The following is a 17,543-nucleotide window of genomic DNA, read 5'->3' as shown; positions in this document are numbered from 1 at the left end:
AATTTCATACAATGACAACAGTATTATAAAAAACCTCCTGTTTCTTATTTTAGCTATTTGTTTTCTTATTTACGTATTTTCATGGAAATTGTACCCAAAAAACTAATATATTCTTATCATACATTTCAAGACTTACTTTAATAATTATTACACAGAGGTAGATTTCATCAAATAGATACACAGTATGTTATGTAACAATTATTAAAATTTATTTTAGCATCTCAAAAAAAAAGTATGTGTGTATTATAGAAAATTCTTCTAAAGGCTATTGAAAAACAGTTAACTAAGCTTACATAGTATTATTTTGTTCTTGCATTTGTTAACACCAGCAAATTCCACTCCTATTTCAGGCAAAAATACAAATTGTGGTTATACCATTTCAGTGATTAAAATTCTGACAAAAGAAAATATTGCTCTTTGTAATAACCTAATTATTTATTTATCTATCAGTAATAGTGTCTCTTTCAAATCTGCACCTGGGAAAGCCACAAGAACCTGCTTTTGGTTTTCTACTGGGGTCAACCTCTCATTTTTACTGGTGTTTCTCATTACAATTCTCCTATCAGTAAATGTGGAGTAACCTAGTTGGAGCTTAGCAAAATGCTGATCATAAAAGACAGAGTGCTTTTGTTTAGGACACAATTGCCAAAGAACCAATCGCATTCACTGGGTGATTACCCCAGGTTCAACTATTTGACTTTTATAGTCATAAATCATACGCCGACGGTAGCTACAGCTTTCCCAGAAAAGTTAAATGCCTCAATGTGTCTGGGTTTCAGTACACATTATTGTCAGCTGCATTAATTAGAGTTTTTTTAGTACAAACAAGTATAGAGAAGAAAACAAATGTAGCCCATTATTCCACAGCTCAGATGTCAATAAAACAAATAAATAAATATACTCAGGCCTAGCAAATTCACACTGGATAGAAGGACATGGAAAAAAAGGAATAATCTTCCTTTTGCCCTACCCCTCTCTTCCCCTAACCTAGAACCTACTTTCCGCCACTATCTGTATGGCTCGCTTCAGGTGTGTAGGCTAAGATCATCTTTTCATTAACGCCTTCCCTAGTGCTTTTTTAAGGGGCAGGATGTTATCCTACCCACTTTCTTGCTTTGTAACTCATCATAACACTTAACCACTATCTAAGATACTTTACATTTAACTTACTTTGTATGCATTTTCTGTCTTTCCCCGACTAGAATGCAAGTTCCATGACAAAAGGGATTTTTATTTTTTACTATTCTTTAATGGTGATATCTTCAGAGCTAGAACAATACCTGGTTCATAGTAAGCACTCAATAAATACTTGAATGAACTGATATTGTATCTTGTGAAACTCAGACGGATGACTGGGTTGTTGAAGCATTACCTACCATTATGAGTACATCTTGTTAGCCAAAGTTTAAAACCGTTAGTAGTACCAATGTATTACTTCTCGAATTTTCCACATTCAGTACCAGATCTGAGATACATTCCATTATTCAAGTTCTGGTTTTCATTTTCTTTCTAGATGAAAGAATTTGTTGGTTCCACTCTCTTGCTGTCATGGCAGAACTAGTGTAGTTTTGAGATCAGCACATTTTTCCAATAAACTTTCAATCACAATACAGATATTAACAAGCTAAAAAGTCCTGCCCAGTTTTATGCAAATTCCATCAATCCTGTATCCTCTTAGCCCTCCCAGCTGACCCCCAATAAAAGTGGAATATTCTTCCTTTTTATGTTTGTGATATATGCTGGAAAGAGAAAATTAGACAAAATATTGATCCAAGGCCTTTGGCCTGGAGAATATTGAACTAATTTAATCCATTTTCCCTACATTCATTGTTGCTTTCACTTTACTGCAGCATTAAATTTAAGTTCCATATTCATAAGTGTATGGTTCAGAAAAGTTATGCAGAAAATATTTTTAAAACATTACCTTTCAAAATTTTATGTTATTTGGAGGTTTTTTTTTTTTTTAGTATTAACCCTTACAAATGCTGATGATGTTAGACAACTGTGAACCAGACTCAGACATCTTTTTCTGTTATTTCCATGTTTAGTCAGATTTTACAAAATAGGAAGCCTCCAACTTTCATTGCCAGGTCTTCAGAAACCCAGACCATGTGCTTTTTCCCTTTCTCTATAGCAAACTTTTTTAAGTATAGTAACACAATGCAAGACAACTTGAACTCATCTACCTTTAGGAGCATTTCATTCTTAAATTCAACATCTCTTTTGACTCCTCTGAAAGAATTAGCATTACTGATTTTTTTCATTTAGGATCCCTCCAGCAGCCTCTGGGACAGAAGTGACAGAGCCAGGGGCAAATGACAAAGTAAATTAAGTCCAAAAAAAAGTGACCAAGGGAAAATTCCAAAGGAAAATTAAATGGGCTTGAGGATGTGTGGACCAGCATACACATTCAGCTGTTTATTGAACTAAATCTGTTTCCATATTTGCCGTAGCTGCTTTCTCCAGAAATATACTTGGGTTTTTCATTAAGTGTGTACCTGTGTCTGTTTTCTTTCAGTGCGGATGTTTGTGATAGTTTTGTTAAGGGGTGGACTATGTCAATACCTTCTATTGCTTTATTAGTTTTGTCAAACAATGGGATATTTGGTTGTTTGCGTGGATTTTTTGATGTATTAATGTGGCTTTAGCGCAAGTTGTGACAGTTATTTTTTTTCAAAAGCCTTAAGTGTGTGCTTGTATTACTAAACTACTCTATGTATTAGTCCACATTTCAGAGCTACTGCTGATATATCATCTTATCTACATTATTGTACTTCTTGGTGAAATTCACTTGTAGTTACCTTCTGCTCACTTCTTTATTTTACTTGTCCTGTGCAATAGCGTCCACTTCACTAAGTGAATATATTTTATGATCCTAATTTTGGAGTGTCAGTCTATTTAGATCCCATTATAAAAACTATTGGGAATAGTAGGGTTTGGTTATGATGATGCAATTTCTATGCATAACCATTGACTACTAACATTTACTGAGCACCTATGATGTTCCAAGCCACATGGGCAAGCTTTGAACATACAAATGTCCTCAAAGAACCTACAATCTAGTGGGGGAGAAGGGATACCACTAGACAAATAATCCTATTTTGCAAGACCTAAAGAGGAAGGTAAACCTATACCAAGCTTTCTAAAGTATGCTTTTTAATTGAAATATGTTTTAAACTCAGTAGATAAAAGAAATACCGGAGGCCCGGCGCGGTGGCTCAAGCCTGTAATCCCAGCACTTTGGGAGGCCGAGGCGGGTGGATCACGAGGTCAGGAGATCGAGACCATCCTGGCTAACATGGTGAAACCCCGTCTCTACTAAAAATACAAAAAACTAGCCGGGCGAGGTGGTGGGCGCCTGTAGTCCCAGCTACTTGGAGGCTGAGGCGGGAGAATGGCGTGAACCCGGGAGGTGGAGCTTGCAGTGAGCCGGGATCGCGCCACTGCACTCCAGCCTGGGCGACACAGCGAGACTCCGTCTCAAAAAAAAAAAAAAAAAAGAAATACCGGATATGTGGGAGTAGATGTGCAGAAATGTTTTGAGAGGGAGTTATTTATTCACATGTCTAGCTAATGGGTGATAGATGTGGTTTGTATGATTATTTGGGGTTTGGAGTAGGAATGGTTTAGGAAACTGGTGCTCAAATCTTGGTCTGCAGACCAGCAGCATCAGCATCACGAGGGCACTCCTTAGAGATGCAAATGTTTGCACCCCCACCTCCCCAGACCTACTGAATAGCACTTCAGGCCATTCTGGTACATGCTAAAGTTGGGACCCATTGGTTTATATCAGGGTAAGTACAGTATTCTCAACCCCAAATGCACATCACCTGGGGAATTTTGTTTGTTTGTTTGTTTTAATATCTATGTCCAAGCCCCTGCCTCAAACCTATTAAGTCACAATCTCTGGGATGGAACCCTGAACATAAGCATTTTTTAAAAGCTCCCCAGGTAATTGGACTATGCAAACAGGTTCAGAACTGTTGATTTAGGAAAAATAAGGAATTTTGTATGTTTAAGTGATCTATAAATCGGCCCTCCTGTCTGTCATCAACACCATGCATGTAACAATGTAACATATGATTTTTATTACAGTTTTGCACACTGTACTTTCAAAACTGAAACTTTACATGCCTTATACATTATGACTGTAGTAAAGAACAAGAAGAGTTTAAATTGCACCTGCTTTAGAAAATCCAGGATGAATGCTTACTCTAATAATGAATGTTACATCTTATTCAGGATTAGTTCTTGTAATCAGATAAGCTGGACACCATTCTAGAATCTGATGCCATCAGTCAGGACATGGAAATTGCTGCAATTACAAAGCACTTTTGGTTATGGTTTTTGCTGTAAAATGATTTCATTGTCATCACTGCTAAGATTAATCATGGATTTTTTTTCAAGTTGGCATCTTGCAGTAGTTTGGTGAATGCCAACCTTCCCCTTTCCAGAAAGTATCAAGTTCTAACAGCTGTGACTCCTGTCAAGGGATTCAGCAAGATGCCTTAGCCATCTGCTGGCTTCCTGCAGGTAACCTCCTGCCACCACATCTATCAGCATAGAGCTGACAAGCAGAAAGCAGCTTCTGAAATCTGCCCTCCATCTTGAAACCTTCTCTGCTGGCCCTTCTATTCTTTTTCTGCCATAATTACCTTTAGGCTGCAATGAAGAGCGCCTTCCTTCACCCCTGCCACCCTTTACCAGGGTGACCAACCATCCCTATCTAGCTGGGACAGAAGGGGCTCCTGGGATGCAAGACTTTCTGTGCTAAAACTGGGATGGTCCCAGGAAAACCAGAAGTTAGTCACCACACCTTTACCCAACAAGTCTGACCTCTTCTGCCTTTGCTGCATTTTTATAGCTCAGTGGTTCTCAATCTTTGGCATCTTGCAGAAGTTTGGTAGTTAAGATCTTGTTAAAACATAAATTGCTGGGCCCAAATCCCAGAGTCTCCGATTCAGTAGGTAGGGCCAGATAATGCCCATCTATCACAAGGGATGCTGATGATCCAGGGACTGCACTTTGAAAACCACTGCTATAGTTCAACATCTGGCAAAGAAAACACTAATTTCCTTCCACTATGAAGCTCAGTGTCTCATATTCTACTTATATTCCAACAGGTCTTCTCATTTATTGATTGCTGTACTAAGTATTTGAAACTGACACTAGCAGCAGGGATATTCAGCCCAGTCCTGGGAGCATGGTAGGTACTCGGCAAATGCTTATGTGGGTTCACTGAACGGTATCTGGTTATGCAATAATAGTCTCAAGAATGAAATGTGACTAACATTTTCCCCATATCAATTAGACAAAAAACTAAGTCTCTCTATTCATTTCCTCCAACAGTATCTTTAAGATGCAACTCATTAAAGGTTAAACCATCTCATCTGTTGTTAGTGGTAATACAAATTTGTACCGCTTTCTTGAGAGAAGTTGGGTAAGACGCATTTCAAAACCCTCAAATGGGACACACCATTTGACACAGGAAATCCTCCACTTCTAGGAATTTACTCTAAAGAAATGGTCTCAGTTTTATACAAAAAGTCACAAAACTTATCAATACAGAGGGTTAACAATAGGGAAACAGCCGAAATGTCCATTAGGAAGTAATTAAATAAGGTGTTTTCTCAGTTGAACACTACACTCAATGACTTAGAAGAATATGTAATAAATGGAAAAAAATATTCATGTTACAATGTTCAGTGGGGAAAAAGTAGTACTATTGGATGAGTCCGTAAACTGTAAAACATTTGTAGATAAATGTACATTTCAGTGGTATTCAACAAAAGTATTAACCATGACTATCTTTAAATGATGTTAACTTTTTAAATTTTTTTAGTTCAGCTAAAATTTTTCTAGATTTTCTACAATAACTATGAACTACTTTTGTAATAAGGGTAAAAGACAATTTATTTTTTAAAGAGAAGACAAATGAGATTGTGACCATCAAGGTCAATCAATGAGATTTCTCCCTGACATCCTGTCTCCTGTTCCCATGGCTGGTTTTTAGGTTCCTATGTTCACCTCACCCTGGCTTACTTACATCCAGGCAGTTGCCAGTGAGTGCCCCACTCACACCCTGTCTTTAACCAGGGTGACTCTGATAATCATTTCATGCTTTCCTACTACCAGCCCTGCAGCCAACCTGCCCAGTGCACTGTGTCTGAAAATGGCATTTAGAAATACCCTACAAGTGGCAAATTGCATCCTTACAGGCATTGGTTCTGGGACTTACCACGGTAACAAGAATCCCATGAGACTGCAGAGCTTTCCAGATGAGGCTACCTTTGTCCTCCCATGATACTACCCAGAACACCATTCTCACAACCCTCCTTGGTTAGGCTTCAGAAACTGGGGGACTGTATCAGGACCTCCAAATTCCTCAACTAGACCAGGACAAGAATGCCTTAAAATAGGTGTAGCAGGGCTGGGCATGGTGGCTCATGGCTGCAATCCCAGAACTTTGGGAGGCCGAGGCAGGTGGATCACTTGAGGTCAAGAGTTTGAGACCAACCTGGCCAACATGGCAAAATCCTGTCTCTACTAAATATATATATATTTTTAAAAATAGCCAGACATGGTGGAGAGCACCTGTAGTCCCAGCTACTCAGGAGGCTGAGGCAGGGGAATCGCTTGAACCCAGGAGGCAGAGGTTGCAGTGAGCCAAGATCGCGCCATTGCACTCCAGCCTGGGTGACAGAGTGAGACTCCATCACAAAAACAAAAACAAAAACAAGTTGTAGTGGGTGTTCCACAACCTTGTTAAGTGCATCATCTGCCAATTTCGTAAACTATTCGAAGTTTGTTCATGACTTCACTTAACAAAACTTGTAAAATCTCAGTGTAAATTTTGGAAAGTAAAACCTTTTGGGGGAGTATATCTAAATACTCCTTTTAAGCTAGCTTATGGAATAACCCCTCCTCCACTCTTCCCATAAGCTAAAGACCCAAGGAGATCACAGGCTTAGCCAAAAAGCTTGCAGAGAACAGCCTTCTTAGAAGAGGCAATAATGAACTGCTCGATGCCACTTCCCTTTTGGACATGAAATCAGTAGGACTTGGGGACCATCTGAACTTCTCACTCTCACCTCCTGGCTGCCCTACATTCTATAATATCTTGTTTCCATACCAGAAGAGAAACAATCCCCCAACTAGTGAAAGAGCAGCATGAATGAGGGGATGATATAATAATGATTATTCTAACACATTTATATCATACCCTTAACCTTCTCAGAGCGTGTTCATGTATATCACCTCATAGCTATTTTTTATTTTATTTATTTTTTATTTTATTTTTTTTGAGACAGAGTCTCATTCTGTCACCCAGATTGGAGTACGGTGGCACGATCTCAGCTCACTGCAACCTCCGCCCTTAGGTTCAAGTGATTCTCATGCCTCAGCCTCCCGAGTAGTTGGGATTACAGGCACGGGCCACCATGCTCAGCTAACGTTTGTATTTTTAGTAGAGACAGGGTTTCACCACATTGGCCAGGCTGGTCTTGAACTCCTGGCCTCAAGTGATCCACCCACCTCAGCCTCCCAAAGTGCTGGGATTACAGGTGTGAGCCACTGCACCCAGCCTATCGCATAACTGTAATTCTCACATTTCTTATCCAGTTTTGAACAGTGTAGTGTGACGATAAACAGGATGCAATCAGATAAGCTGGGTTATACTCCCAGTTCTGCAATGTGCTAGTTGTGCAGTCTTTTGCAAGTTACATCACCTCTCTGAGCTTCAGTTTCTTCTTCTGTAAAATGAGCCCATAATGCCAAGTTTATAGACCTACTGTGAAGATTAGAGATAACATACATTAAAGTACCTGGCAAAATGCTTGGCATATTAATGGTTTCTCAGCAAAGTGTAGCTGCACAGAACAGTTATAATCTCTATTTGATGGAAGTCTTGTAAAGCCCTGGTGGAAAAGTTAGAAAATTACAGTAGTCCCCTGCCTTGTCCTTGGGGGATATGTTCCAAGACCCCTGGTGGACACCTGAAACCTCAGATAGTACCAAACCAATACACACACGTACACAATGCACAAATTTATTTTTCCTCCGCAACTTCATGTATCGAAGATTTGTTCTTACTGTAGATCTTAGCAACCTCAGTATATGATTTCTTTTAAAATTTCCTTAAGTGGAGAACTTTCACCTTCGCACTGAAAGGAAGCTTCTCTTTGGCACACCTGAATTGCCAGCATCACTACTCTTATGCTTTGGGGCCATTATTAAGTAACATAAGGGTTACTTGGGCACAAGCACTGTGACAGTTGATCTGATAACTGAGACAGCTACTAAATGACTAACAGGCAAGTAGCATATACAGCATGGATACACTGGACAAAGAGATGATTCACATCCCAGACGGCACAGGGCTGGACAGCAAGAGATTTCATCATGCTACTCAGAATGGCATACAGTTTAAAACTTACGAACTGTTTACTTCTGGCATTTTCTACTGAATATTTTCAGAACTTGGTTGCCCCTAGGTAACTGAAACAATGAAAAGCAAAACCATGGATAAGGGAGGATCACTGTGCTATCTGCATTATCATTATGCAGTTATTTGAGAATCATCTCCTAGAATTTGATTTATCCACTTCCTACTCCTGTTCACCCCTGTCATTGCCTAAGTTTAGGCCCTCCCCGTCCTTCTCTTGAGTCATTTGCAAAACTCCTAACTGGTCTTAGTGGCTGCAATCTGTCCCTCTCCAGGCCATGATCTCTAATATTAGGATTAAGGAAGTTGATATGGTTTGGCTGTGTTCCCACCCAAATCTCATCTTGAATTGTAGCTCCCATAATTCCCACATGTTGTGGGAGGGACCCAGTGGGAGGTAATTAAATCATGGGGGCAGGTTGTTCCCATGCTGTTCTCATGATAGTGAATAAGTCTCATGAGATCTAATGGTTTTATAAATGGGAGTTCCCCTGCATACACTCTCTTGCCTGCCACCATGTAAGACATGCCTTTGCTGCTCCTTCTCCTTCCACCATAATTGTGAGGCCTCCCAGCTATGTGGAACGGTGAGTCCATTAAACCTCTTTCCTTTATAAATTACCCAGTCTTGGGTATGTCTTTATTAGCAGTGTGAAAACAGACTAATACAGAAGTAAAACTTAAGTTATTTGTGCCCCCCTCCCCCGACAAAAACTATACTAGCTCTCTCTGGCCCATTCTTTGACACGACCCACAAAGCCTTCCTTCCGCATATCATCTCCCATTATTCCCTTTGCTGTCTCTTCCACCAGTGTAAGCTGTGCCCCAGCATTTGTGGCCATCTCACAGCCTGTTCTATGCTATGTTCAGCCATGTCTGCTGCCTTTGCATCAAACAACAGTGCTTCTTCCTGAATGCCCTAATCTCACTTCTCTGCCCAGAGAAATTTCTTTTTCTTTCCAAAGTCCACTCAAACATCAGTTTCATTGGAAATCCAATCTTGACTCCCCAAGGCTTAACTGCCCCTCCACTGTGGCTCCCAGAATGCATTGCACACCCTTCTGTTGCACACTCACCATGATGTCCTCTAAATGACCTGGTAACAAGTGTCTCTCTCCCAGCTCCTCAAAAGCAAGGACTAATAGCTAATGTTTATTGAGTGCCTACTATGAACCATACTCTATGCCAAGCATTATATTCATATATATACACATATATAAAATAGTAGTAACCATCCTATAGGGTTAAGATTAAATGATATTATATATAATATTAACATATAGAAGTTATATATAATTTAATATATACTTATATATTACATATTGATATATATTATATAAAATATTATATATTATATGTATAATTTATAATATATAAATGTATATTAATATTAGATATAATTAACATTTATTATTATATATTAATATTATATATTGTATATCTAATATTAGATTATAAAATGTCATACTAGATAACATTAGATATTATATATATAGTATCATTTAATCTTCACAACAACCCTATAGGATGGTTACTACTATTATCGCCATTTTACTGATAATTAAACTGAAGCTTAAAGATGTTAAGTAACTTGCCCAAGGTTGCAAGTTACTAGTGGCCAAGCCAAGATTCAAAATCAAACTGTCATACTTCAGAGCTCACACTCTTAACCACTACACCACACAATGTTATATACCCTCCTACCAAACTCAGTTAGCACCTGGGCATGCTCTAATAGCTTTATTAGTTACCTCTTGCTGTGTAACAAATCATGACATTGTTGCTATCTCCCCATCTCTCTGGGTCAGGAATTTGGAAACAGCTTATTTGGGTGGTTCTGTATCAGTGTCTCGGAGGTTGCAGCTAAGATGTCAGCCTGGGCCACAGTCATCTGAAGGCTTGGCTGTCCTGGGGATCTACTTCCAAGATGATGCACTCACATGGTGCTCCTAATGGGCAGGGGGCCCAGTTCCTTCACATGTGGACCTCTCTGTGAGCTCCCTGAATGCCCTCACAATGTGGTGGTTGACTTCCTCCAGAGTGAACAATCCAAAAAACATGACCCAGCCTCAGAAGTCGTAGTCCAGAATTTCCCATAGCATCCTATTAGTTACCGTGGTAAGCCTTACTCAGTGTGGCAGGGGAGTAGACAGGGGCATGAATACCAGGAAGTGAAAATCACTGGGGCCTTATCAAGTGAAAAAGTGGAAAAAAATTACTAAGAATGCTCTGAGTGTCAGGATCTCTTTTAGGTAATGAGAAATTTGGATGAGGTGACCACTAAGTTTCTTTCTAGCTCTAAAAACAATGGAAGATTACTCTCAAATTCTATATACGAGCCTTACTTTCCCATGTCCCCGAATGCAACATCAAGTGGATTCAAAGATTTAATTTCATTACATTCCAAGAGAAGCCACAGGTGAGTATTTGCTAACTTAGCTTTTACTTTATGGTTTCAGGTAGAGCCAATGAAGTATGAGAAATTCTCCCAGTTTGAAACACAGTTATATCCTTAACAGCAAAACAAATCTATGTTTGATTTCCAGATTAGTTCCATAATTCGATGCCAGCATAAGCCCAGCCTCTGGACAAAGGCTTATCTTCTTTAGCAGAATATCTGTGATTAAACTGAGGGAAAAAAATCCCTTGTGTATAACAGCAAAGAGAATAAAATCATTGGTTTTAGCCCTTAGGCCATGCTTGTTTTGAAGCCAAGATCTTATCTGTTTAAAATACTTCTTTAACTTGATTTGAGATGTACGAAAATACAAACTAAATACTTAAATGAGGTGCTTTTCAAATATTCATTGATATTGAATACTTAACATGAATTTTCTTCCAAAGATCAATCTATGTTAGTAGAAATGAAAACCAAATATGAGCTGTTCACTCTTCCCACCACTACCACTACCTGAATAGATCCAAAGAACCATGGAAGCTGAGTCACAACACTCCTCAATGGCACACTGGAGCCCATTCTCTCAAAGCATGCTACTCTACGGGCTGGCAAACTGCAGCCTTGCCACCTGTTTTGTAAATAAAGTTTTACTGGAACACAGCCAGGCTCATTGGTTTATGAATTGTCCATGGCTGCCATGGCAGAGTTGAGAAATTACAACAAAGACAGTATGGCTTGCAAAGCCAAAAATATTACTATCTGGCAATTTACAGAAAAAGTTTGCCAGTCCCTGGTCTATACCTCTAGAGACTTAGCCTGAGGCAACCTATTATTAGCTCAAGATGTCCATGCATACCATATGCTGTTCCAAACATTTTTATGGAGAAAAGGAGCAGTCTTCCCATTTATTTTGCGGTGTCTCTTAACATACAGTAAAAGCATAAAGTTTTGTTGTTGTTAAAGACAGGATCTTGCTCTGTCACCCAGGCTGGAGTACAGTGCCATAATCATAGCTCACGGCAGTCTCAAACCCCTAGGCTCAAGCAATCCTCCCACCTTAGCCTCCAGAGTAGCTGGGACTACAAGCGCATGCCACCATACCCGGCTAATATTTTGTTGTTTTTTTGTAGACACAGGGTCTTGCTATATTGCCCAGGCCAGTCTCGAACTCCTGGGTTAAAGCAATCCCCCCACCTTGGCCTCCCAAAGTGCTGGGATTACAAGCATGAGCCACCATACCCAGCCAGACACAAATCTTAATGATAGAACACAGTGAGTTTTTACTCTTGTATCACCTGTGTAACCACCTCTGAGATCAAGATAAAGAATGTGTCACACACCTCCTCTCAGTCAATACCCCCAACAAAGGTAGTCATTATTTTACTTCTATCATATAGATTTATTTGCCTGTGCCTGAACTTTATACACATGGAACAGAACAGTATTTAGTCTTACACCTGGCTTCTTTTACTCAGCATTTAGTCAGTGGCATGCATACATATTATAATATGGAACAGTTCATTTTTTCATGGCTGTATAAGATTCAATTATAAGAATATACCACAACTTATTTACCTCTTCTGTTGATGGACAGTAGGTTTTTTCCAGGTTTTTGCTGTTATGAATAAAGCTGCTCTGATCACTCCTGTACATGTTTTTTGGTAGGCATACAGATCTGCTTATTTTATTGGGAGTGGAATTTCTGGGTAATAGGAGATATCAACAAACTGTCAAACACTTTTCCAAATTGGTTGTGCCTTATTAATATTCAAAAATGTTGTTTGAATATATGTCTTCTTTTTTTTTGAGACAGAGTCTTATTCTGTCGCCCAGGGTGGAGTGCAGTGGCACAATCTTGGCTCACTGAAACCTCTGCCTTTTAGGTTCAAGTGATTCTCCTGCCTCAGCCTCCCGAGCCTGGCTAATTTTTATATTTTAATAGAGATGAGGTTTCATCATGTTGGCCAGGCTGGTCTCGAACCCCCAACCTCAGGTGATCCACCTGTGTCAGCCTCCCAAAGTGTTGAGATTACAGGCGTGAGCCACCATGCCCGGCCTAAGATCTCTTGAGGGCAAAAGTTTGAAATAATCCCCCCTGCCAATCTTTATATTTTGCTGTTTGTCCTGTGACACAATTGTTATCGCAGGGATTCCTGGCATGCCAGGTTTAGATATACAAGCCCTGAGCTTGGCAATGTGCTGGCACTTTACAAATTCATCTCATTAAATCCTCCCCTAAACCCTATGGGCTAGATAGCCTCAACATGTGGCAGACAGGACAATAGGGGTCTGGAAGGATAAAAACCTTGACTAAGGCCATACAAACTAGATCTCCGATTGATGTTCTTACCTTGCCCCTCTGAAAAGCAGCGAGATCAGTGTCACAGTTATCACAAAGTTAGGGTTAAGCACCAATCATCTCAGATCTTTGTTTTCCTCTTTAACCACCTTATTCAAATATAATTAAATTTGATGACAGCTACTGAGTATAACTCCTCGTACAGCAGATTTAAATCATTATAATTTCACACTATGCTCCATGTCTAGAGATGTTGCTACCCAGCTTGACAAGGGAAGAAAAATAAGAAGTTGTAACCACCCTGTAAAAATCTAACATTGAAAGATGGCCACAAATCATAGGGTTCCACACAAAGGCATGGATTTGAAAAAAAAAAAAAAAAAAAAAACTACAGGTTTTTCTATTTTCTACTCAAGTCTGTATTGCATGCAGAAGCAGATTTAAGTGGCATAAATCAGAAAGTGATAATGGGAACTGAATGAAATTGTCATAAATCACGTTACTAAGTATAGTTACATCTTAGATGTAAAACCCAATTAAACAGATGGCCACATGCTGTCAGAATCAGCCCCTAATCAATAAAGATGTTCATTTTAGAGAATCACCTCAATTTTTCACTTCTTCAGTGAAGCAAAAAGAAGGCAGTTGTAGGGTGGGGGAAGTCCCAGGAAACCCAGTGGGGAAATGTGTAAGAAGAAACTCCACCTGTCTTAATTTGTAGTCCGGAAAATCAGAAAGGAGAGAGGGGAAAATAAAACTCCCCCAAAGGATTCCTTGTCATCTTGCCTGAGAATATAATTTACAATGAGAGCAAGCACTGGTCATTAGGAAAACAGAAACAGCTTGAATCTCTTAATTAAAATACTGTTTCAAATTGTTCATGTTGAAAACCCCTCTGCCCATGAGCTTTCATGAAACCATTGGTTTACCCTGAAATGGCTTCTTCCTCAGTAAACCTCTGATAGGATTAGCCCTTCGCAGGCAAGAAAAAGGCTGAGCAGGGGCGAACCCTGGAGATGGAACTATTATTAGACACACTTAAGTACCCTAAGGAGTAGTAAGCCTTCAGTGACATTTTAAAGTGGATGCGGAAACATTGGCTTTTCTTGCATAAGAGCTGATCTCTTACACTCGCTAGACTGGTGAAAATTAAGTCTACCAATGCCAAGAGTTGATGAAAATGAGGAACAACAGAAACACTTCTGTATTTTGGAACACCAGCTTTGGAAAACATTTAATGTTATCTGGTAGATAACTTCTTCCTATCAGCCAATAATTCCATTCCTGGGTGTACACACTCAGACACTTGTTTCAAGAGACAGTCACAAGAATATGCAGAGCAGCACTGTTCATAAGCAAAAACCTGGGTGTGGGGACATATAGGCTGGACAATAGAATAAACAATTTGGGGGTACAGTCATGAAATATTATACAGCAGTGAACATGAAAACAGCCTACCATCACATGCTACACGGACAAATCCTAAAAACATATTGACTGAAAAAACACAGTTGTTTAAGATTGCATACAGTAAGATACCATTTTTGCTATACTAAGAAACAAGTAAAAATAAACTACATATTGTTTAGGGATACCTATATAATGAAAGTTTTATTTTAAAAAAACAACAAAAAAAATGATAAACCCTCAAATGAGAAGACTGTTACCTCTGTGGTTAGTGGGAGGGATGGTTCCTGATTGGGTGAGGGCGTCATAGGCACATATTAATTTTATCATGTTTTCATATATTCTTTATAACTTATATGTGCCAAAATGCTACATATGTTCTTTCACATGTACCAAATATTAGACAATGAAACGTTTTTAAGTGAATAATCTAAACGATTTCTATTTCCCAAGAGAATATTGTAAATGTGATTATAATTAATAATATGTTAAATTATTATAAGTATTAGTTATAATTAATAACTCAAATATCATAAGTTCCCATATAAGATATGCAATTTAGTTCTCAAGTTGGCATTTAGGACCTTAAGAAAGCAATGGTAGCTTAGTGATAATGAATATTTATATAGTAAGAAGTGACATTCAAAATATTTAACAACTTACTTGGTTATGTAAATTAACGTATAAATAAAAAAATCCCGCCATCTGCTTGTCTGTCTTCTTTCTGTTCATTTCTCTCTCAGACCCAAGTCGGGCAGAGACTGCTATTCCTAACAGTGGCCACACGATGGCGGCTCTCAGAAGATGTGCCAGCTAGTAGTGGGCAGCCACAGCCTTCGGGCTGTCCCCTCTGACCAGAGTCCTGTAGGAACAACGGCCAGTATGGAGGACCCACGGCAGACTGGCTGACTGGCCAGAGGGAAGGCAGGATGCCTCCCTGAGGAGGTGGCCTGGCCTTTGAATAACGATTTGAAGGCAATGGGAGCATAAACCAGGCAGGTCACTTGGGGAAGTTTTCCAAGAGAAAGCGAACCCCCGGTATAAATATCCCCAGAGCAGAGCGTGTCAGATGTGCTCTACAAACACGAAGGAGGCCAGTGTGGCTGGAACAGAAGGAGGGAGGAAGAGGGAGAGTGGCAGGAGTTACGGGCAGAAAGATAACAGACCTTAAGGCCATTATAAATAATTTGGTTCTTTCTCTGAGTGAGATGGGATGTTGATAAAAGCTTTTGAGCAAAGAACTGACATGATATGATTGTAAAAAGTCTTTAAATTGCTACAATATTATATTTAGAATAGACTGAAGGGGGGTAAGAACAAAGCAGGGAAGCCAATGAAGAATCTATTCCCATAATCCAGGTGGGAGATAGTAGTGGTATGAACAAGGGTGGTAAATTCCATCCCCTGCATTCAACACCATAGAAATGTGATTAAAACCATGAGATTAGATGTTATCACCAAGCAAGTGAGCAAAGATGGAGAAAAGAGAACAGAAAAGGTGCAAGGACTGAGCCTTGGGGCATGCCATCATTAAGAGATATAGGAGATGAGGAGAAACCAGCAAGGATTTCAGCAGGAGTTGCCCACCTTCCCCAAGACAAGCCACCACCAACCAGAATTTCATGTTTGTCATTCTCATGAATGTCTTTACACTTACACTGCAAATGGATGGACCGCCAAACAATGTGTAGAATTGTTCTGCATGAATTTCAACTTTATTTGTATCATATATCATACTTGATATATTTTCCCAAGTTGTATTTTTCTGCACAACCTAATACTTGTGAAATTCATCCATGTTAATATATATTGCTCATTTTTCACTGCTTTATGGTATTCCTTTGTGTGAATATGCCACATTTGACTCACCTTCCTGCAGAGGAATACGTAGGTTATTTTGCTTTTTCTAGTATTATAAATACTGTTATGAGCATTTTCGCTTGGGCTTCTTTATGCCTTGTGCAGGAGTTCTCTAGGGTAGCTGTTCCCAAACTTTAGCATATATTATAATCACTTGCAGGTTTTATGGCACCAGATTTCTGAGCTCCACATCCAAAGTTTGATCAACAGATCGAAGGTGGGACCTGGGAATTTGCATTTCTAACAAGATCCCCCATGATGCTATTACTGCAGGTCCAAGGACCACATTTCAAGAATCACAGCACTAGAGCACATTCCAGGAGCACAGGTCATGGTCACAGGTATGCATGGACATCTGCAGCTTTTTGAGATATTGTCAAATTGCCCTGCAAAGTGGATGAGCCAATCTATCTTGCCACCAGCAATGAGTGTGTGTCCTTATTGCCAAGGCTGGATGCTGTCAGACTTTTTATTTGTGCCAAACAGATCTTAATAATGTTTTAAGGCCAGGTGCAGTGGCTCACGCCTCTAATCCCAACACTTTGGAAGGCCAAGGTGGACAGATCACTTGAGGCCAGGAGTTTGAGACTAGCCTAGCAAACATGGCAAAACCCCATCTCTACTAAAAATACAAATAAAAAAAATTTAGCTGGGCATGGTGGTGCACACCTGTACTCCCAGCTACTCAGGAGGCTGAGGCATAAGAATAACTTGAACCTGGGAGGCAGAGGTTGCAGTGAGCCAAGATCACACCACTGAACTCCAGCCTAGGTGACAGAGGGAGACTCTGTCTTGAAAAAATAATAAAAATAATAATTTTTAAAATTTATCATGGTATTTTTAATTACATACACCTGATACATGTAAGTAGAAAACCTCAAGACATAACTTCCTAGCATTAATAACAACATTTCCAAGCTTCTTTCTTACATACAGATGGTCCTCTCAGGTTCTACAATCTGCTCAGTTACCTGCTGTTTTCCCCACCAATCCTAGGAACGAACAAAATGGTATGGACAAAATCAGTAAGGCCATTATGAGAGGAAAGTGGAAACTTGCTCCTTTTCATGGCAAACTTCATTATGGTTTAATTTGGTTTACTGTAGTTGATTTTTTTTCAATCAATGGTGACATAA

The 17,543-nt window shown here is 39.4% G+C and overlaps 1 protein-coding gene across 2 annotated transcripts in view; it reads right to left on the bottom strand.

Annotated features, from left to right (window-relative positions):
• The window catches only part of PHEX (phosphate regulating endopeptidase homolog X-linked), a 224,937-nt gene that overhangs the window by 39,302 nt on the left and 168,092 nt on the right, over nt 1-17,543 (bottom strand). The gene's annotated exons all lie outside the window — the stretch shown is intronic.

This window comes from Theropithecus gelada, chromosome X, assembly GCF_003255815.1.
Source record: "Theropithecus gelada isolate Dixy chromosome X, Tgel_1.0, whole genome shotgun sequence".
Lineage (NCBI taxonomy): Eukaryota > Metazoa > Chordata > Mammalia > Primates > Cercopithecidae > Theropithecus > Theropithecus gelada.
This window is presented reverse-complemented; position numbering and strand designations above follow the sequence as displayed.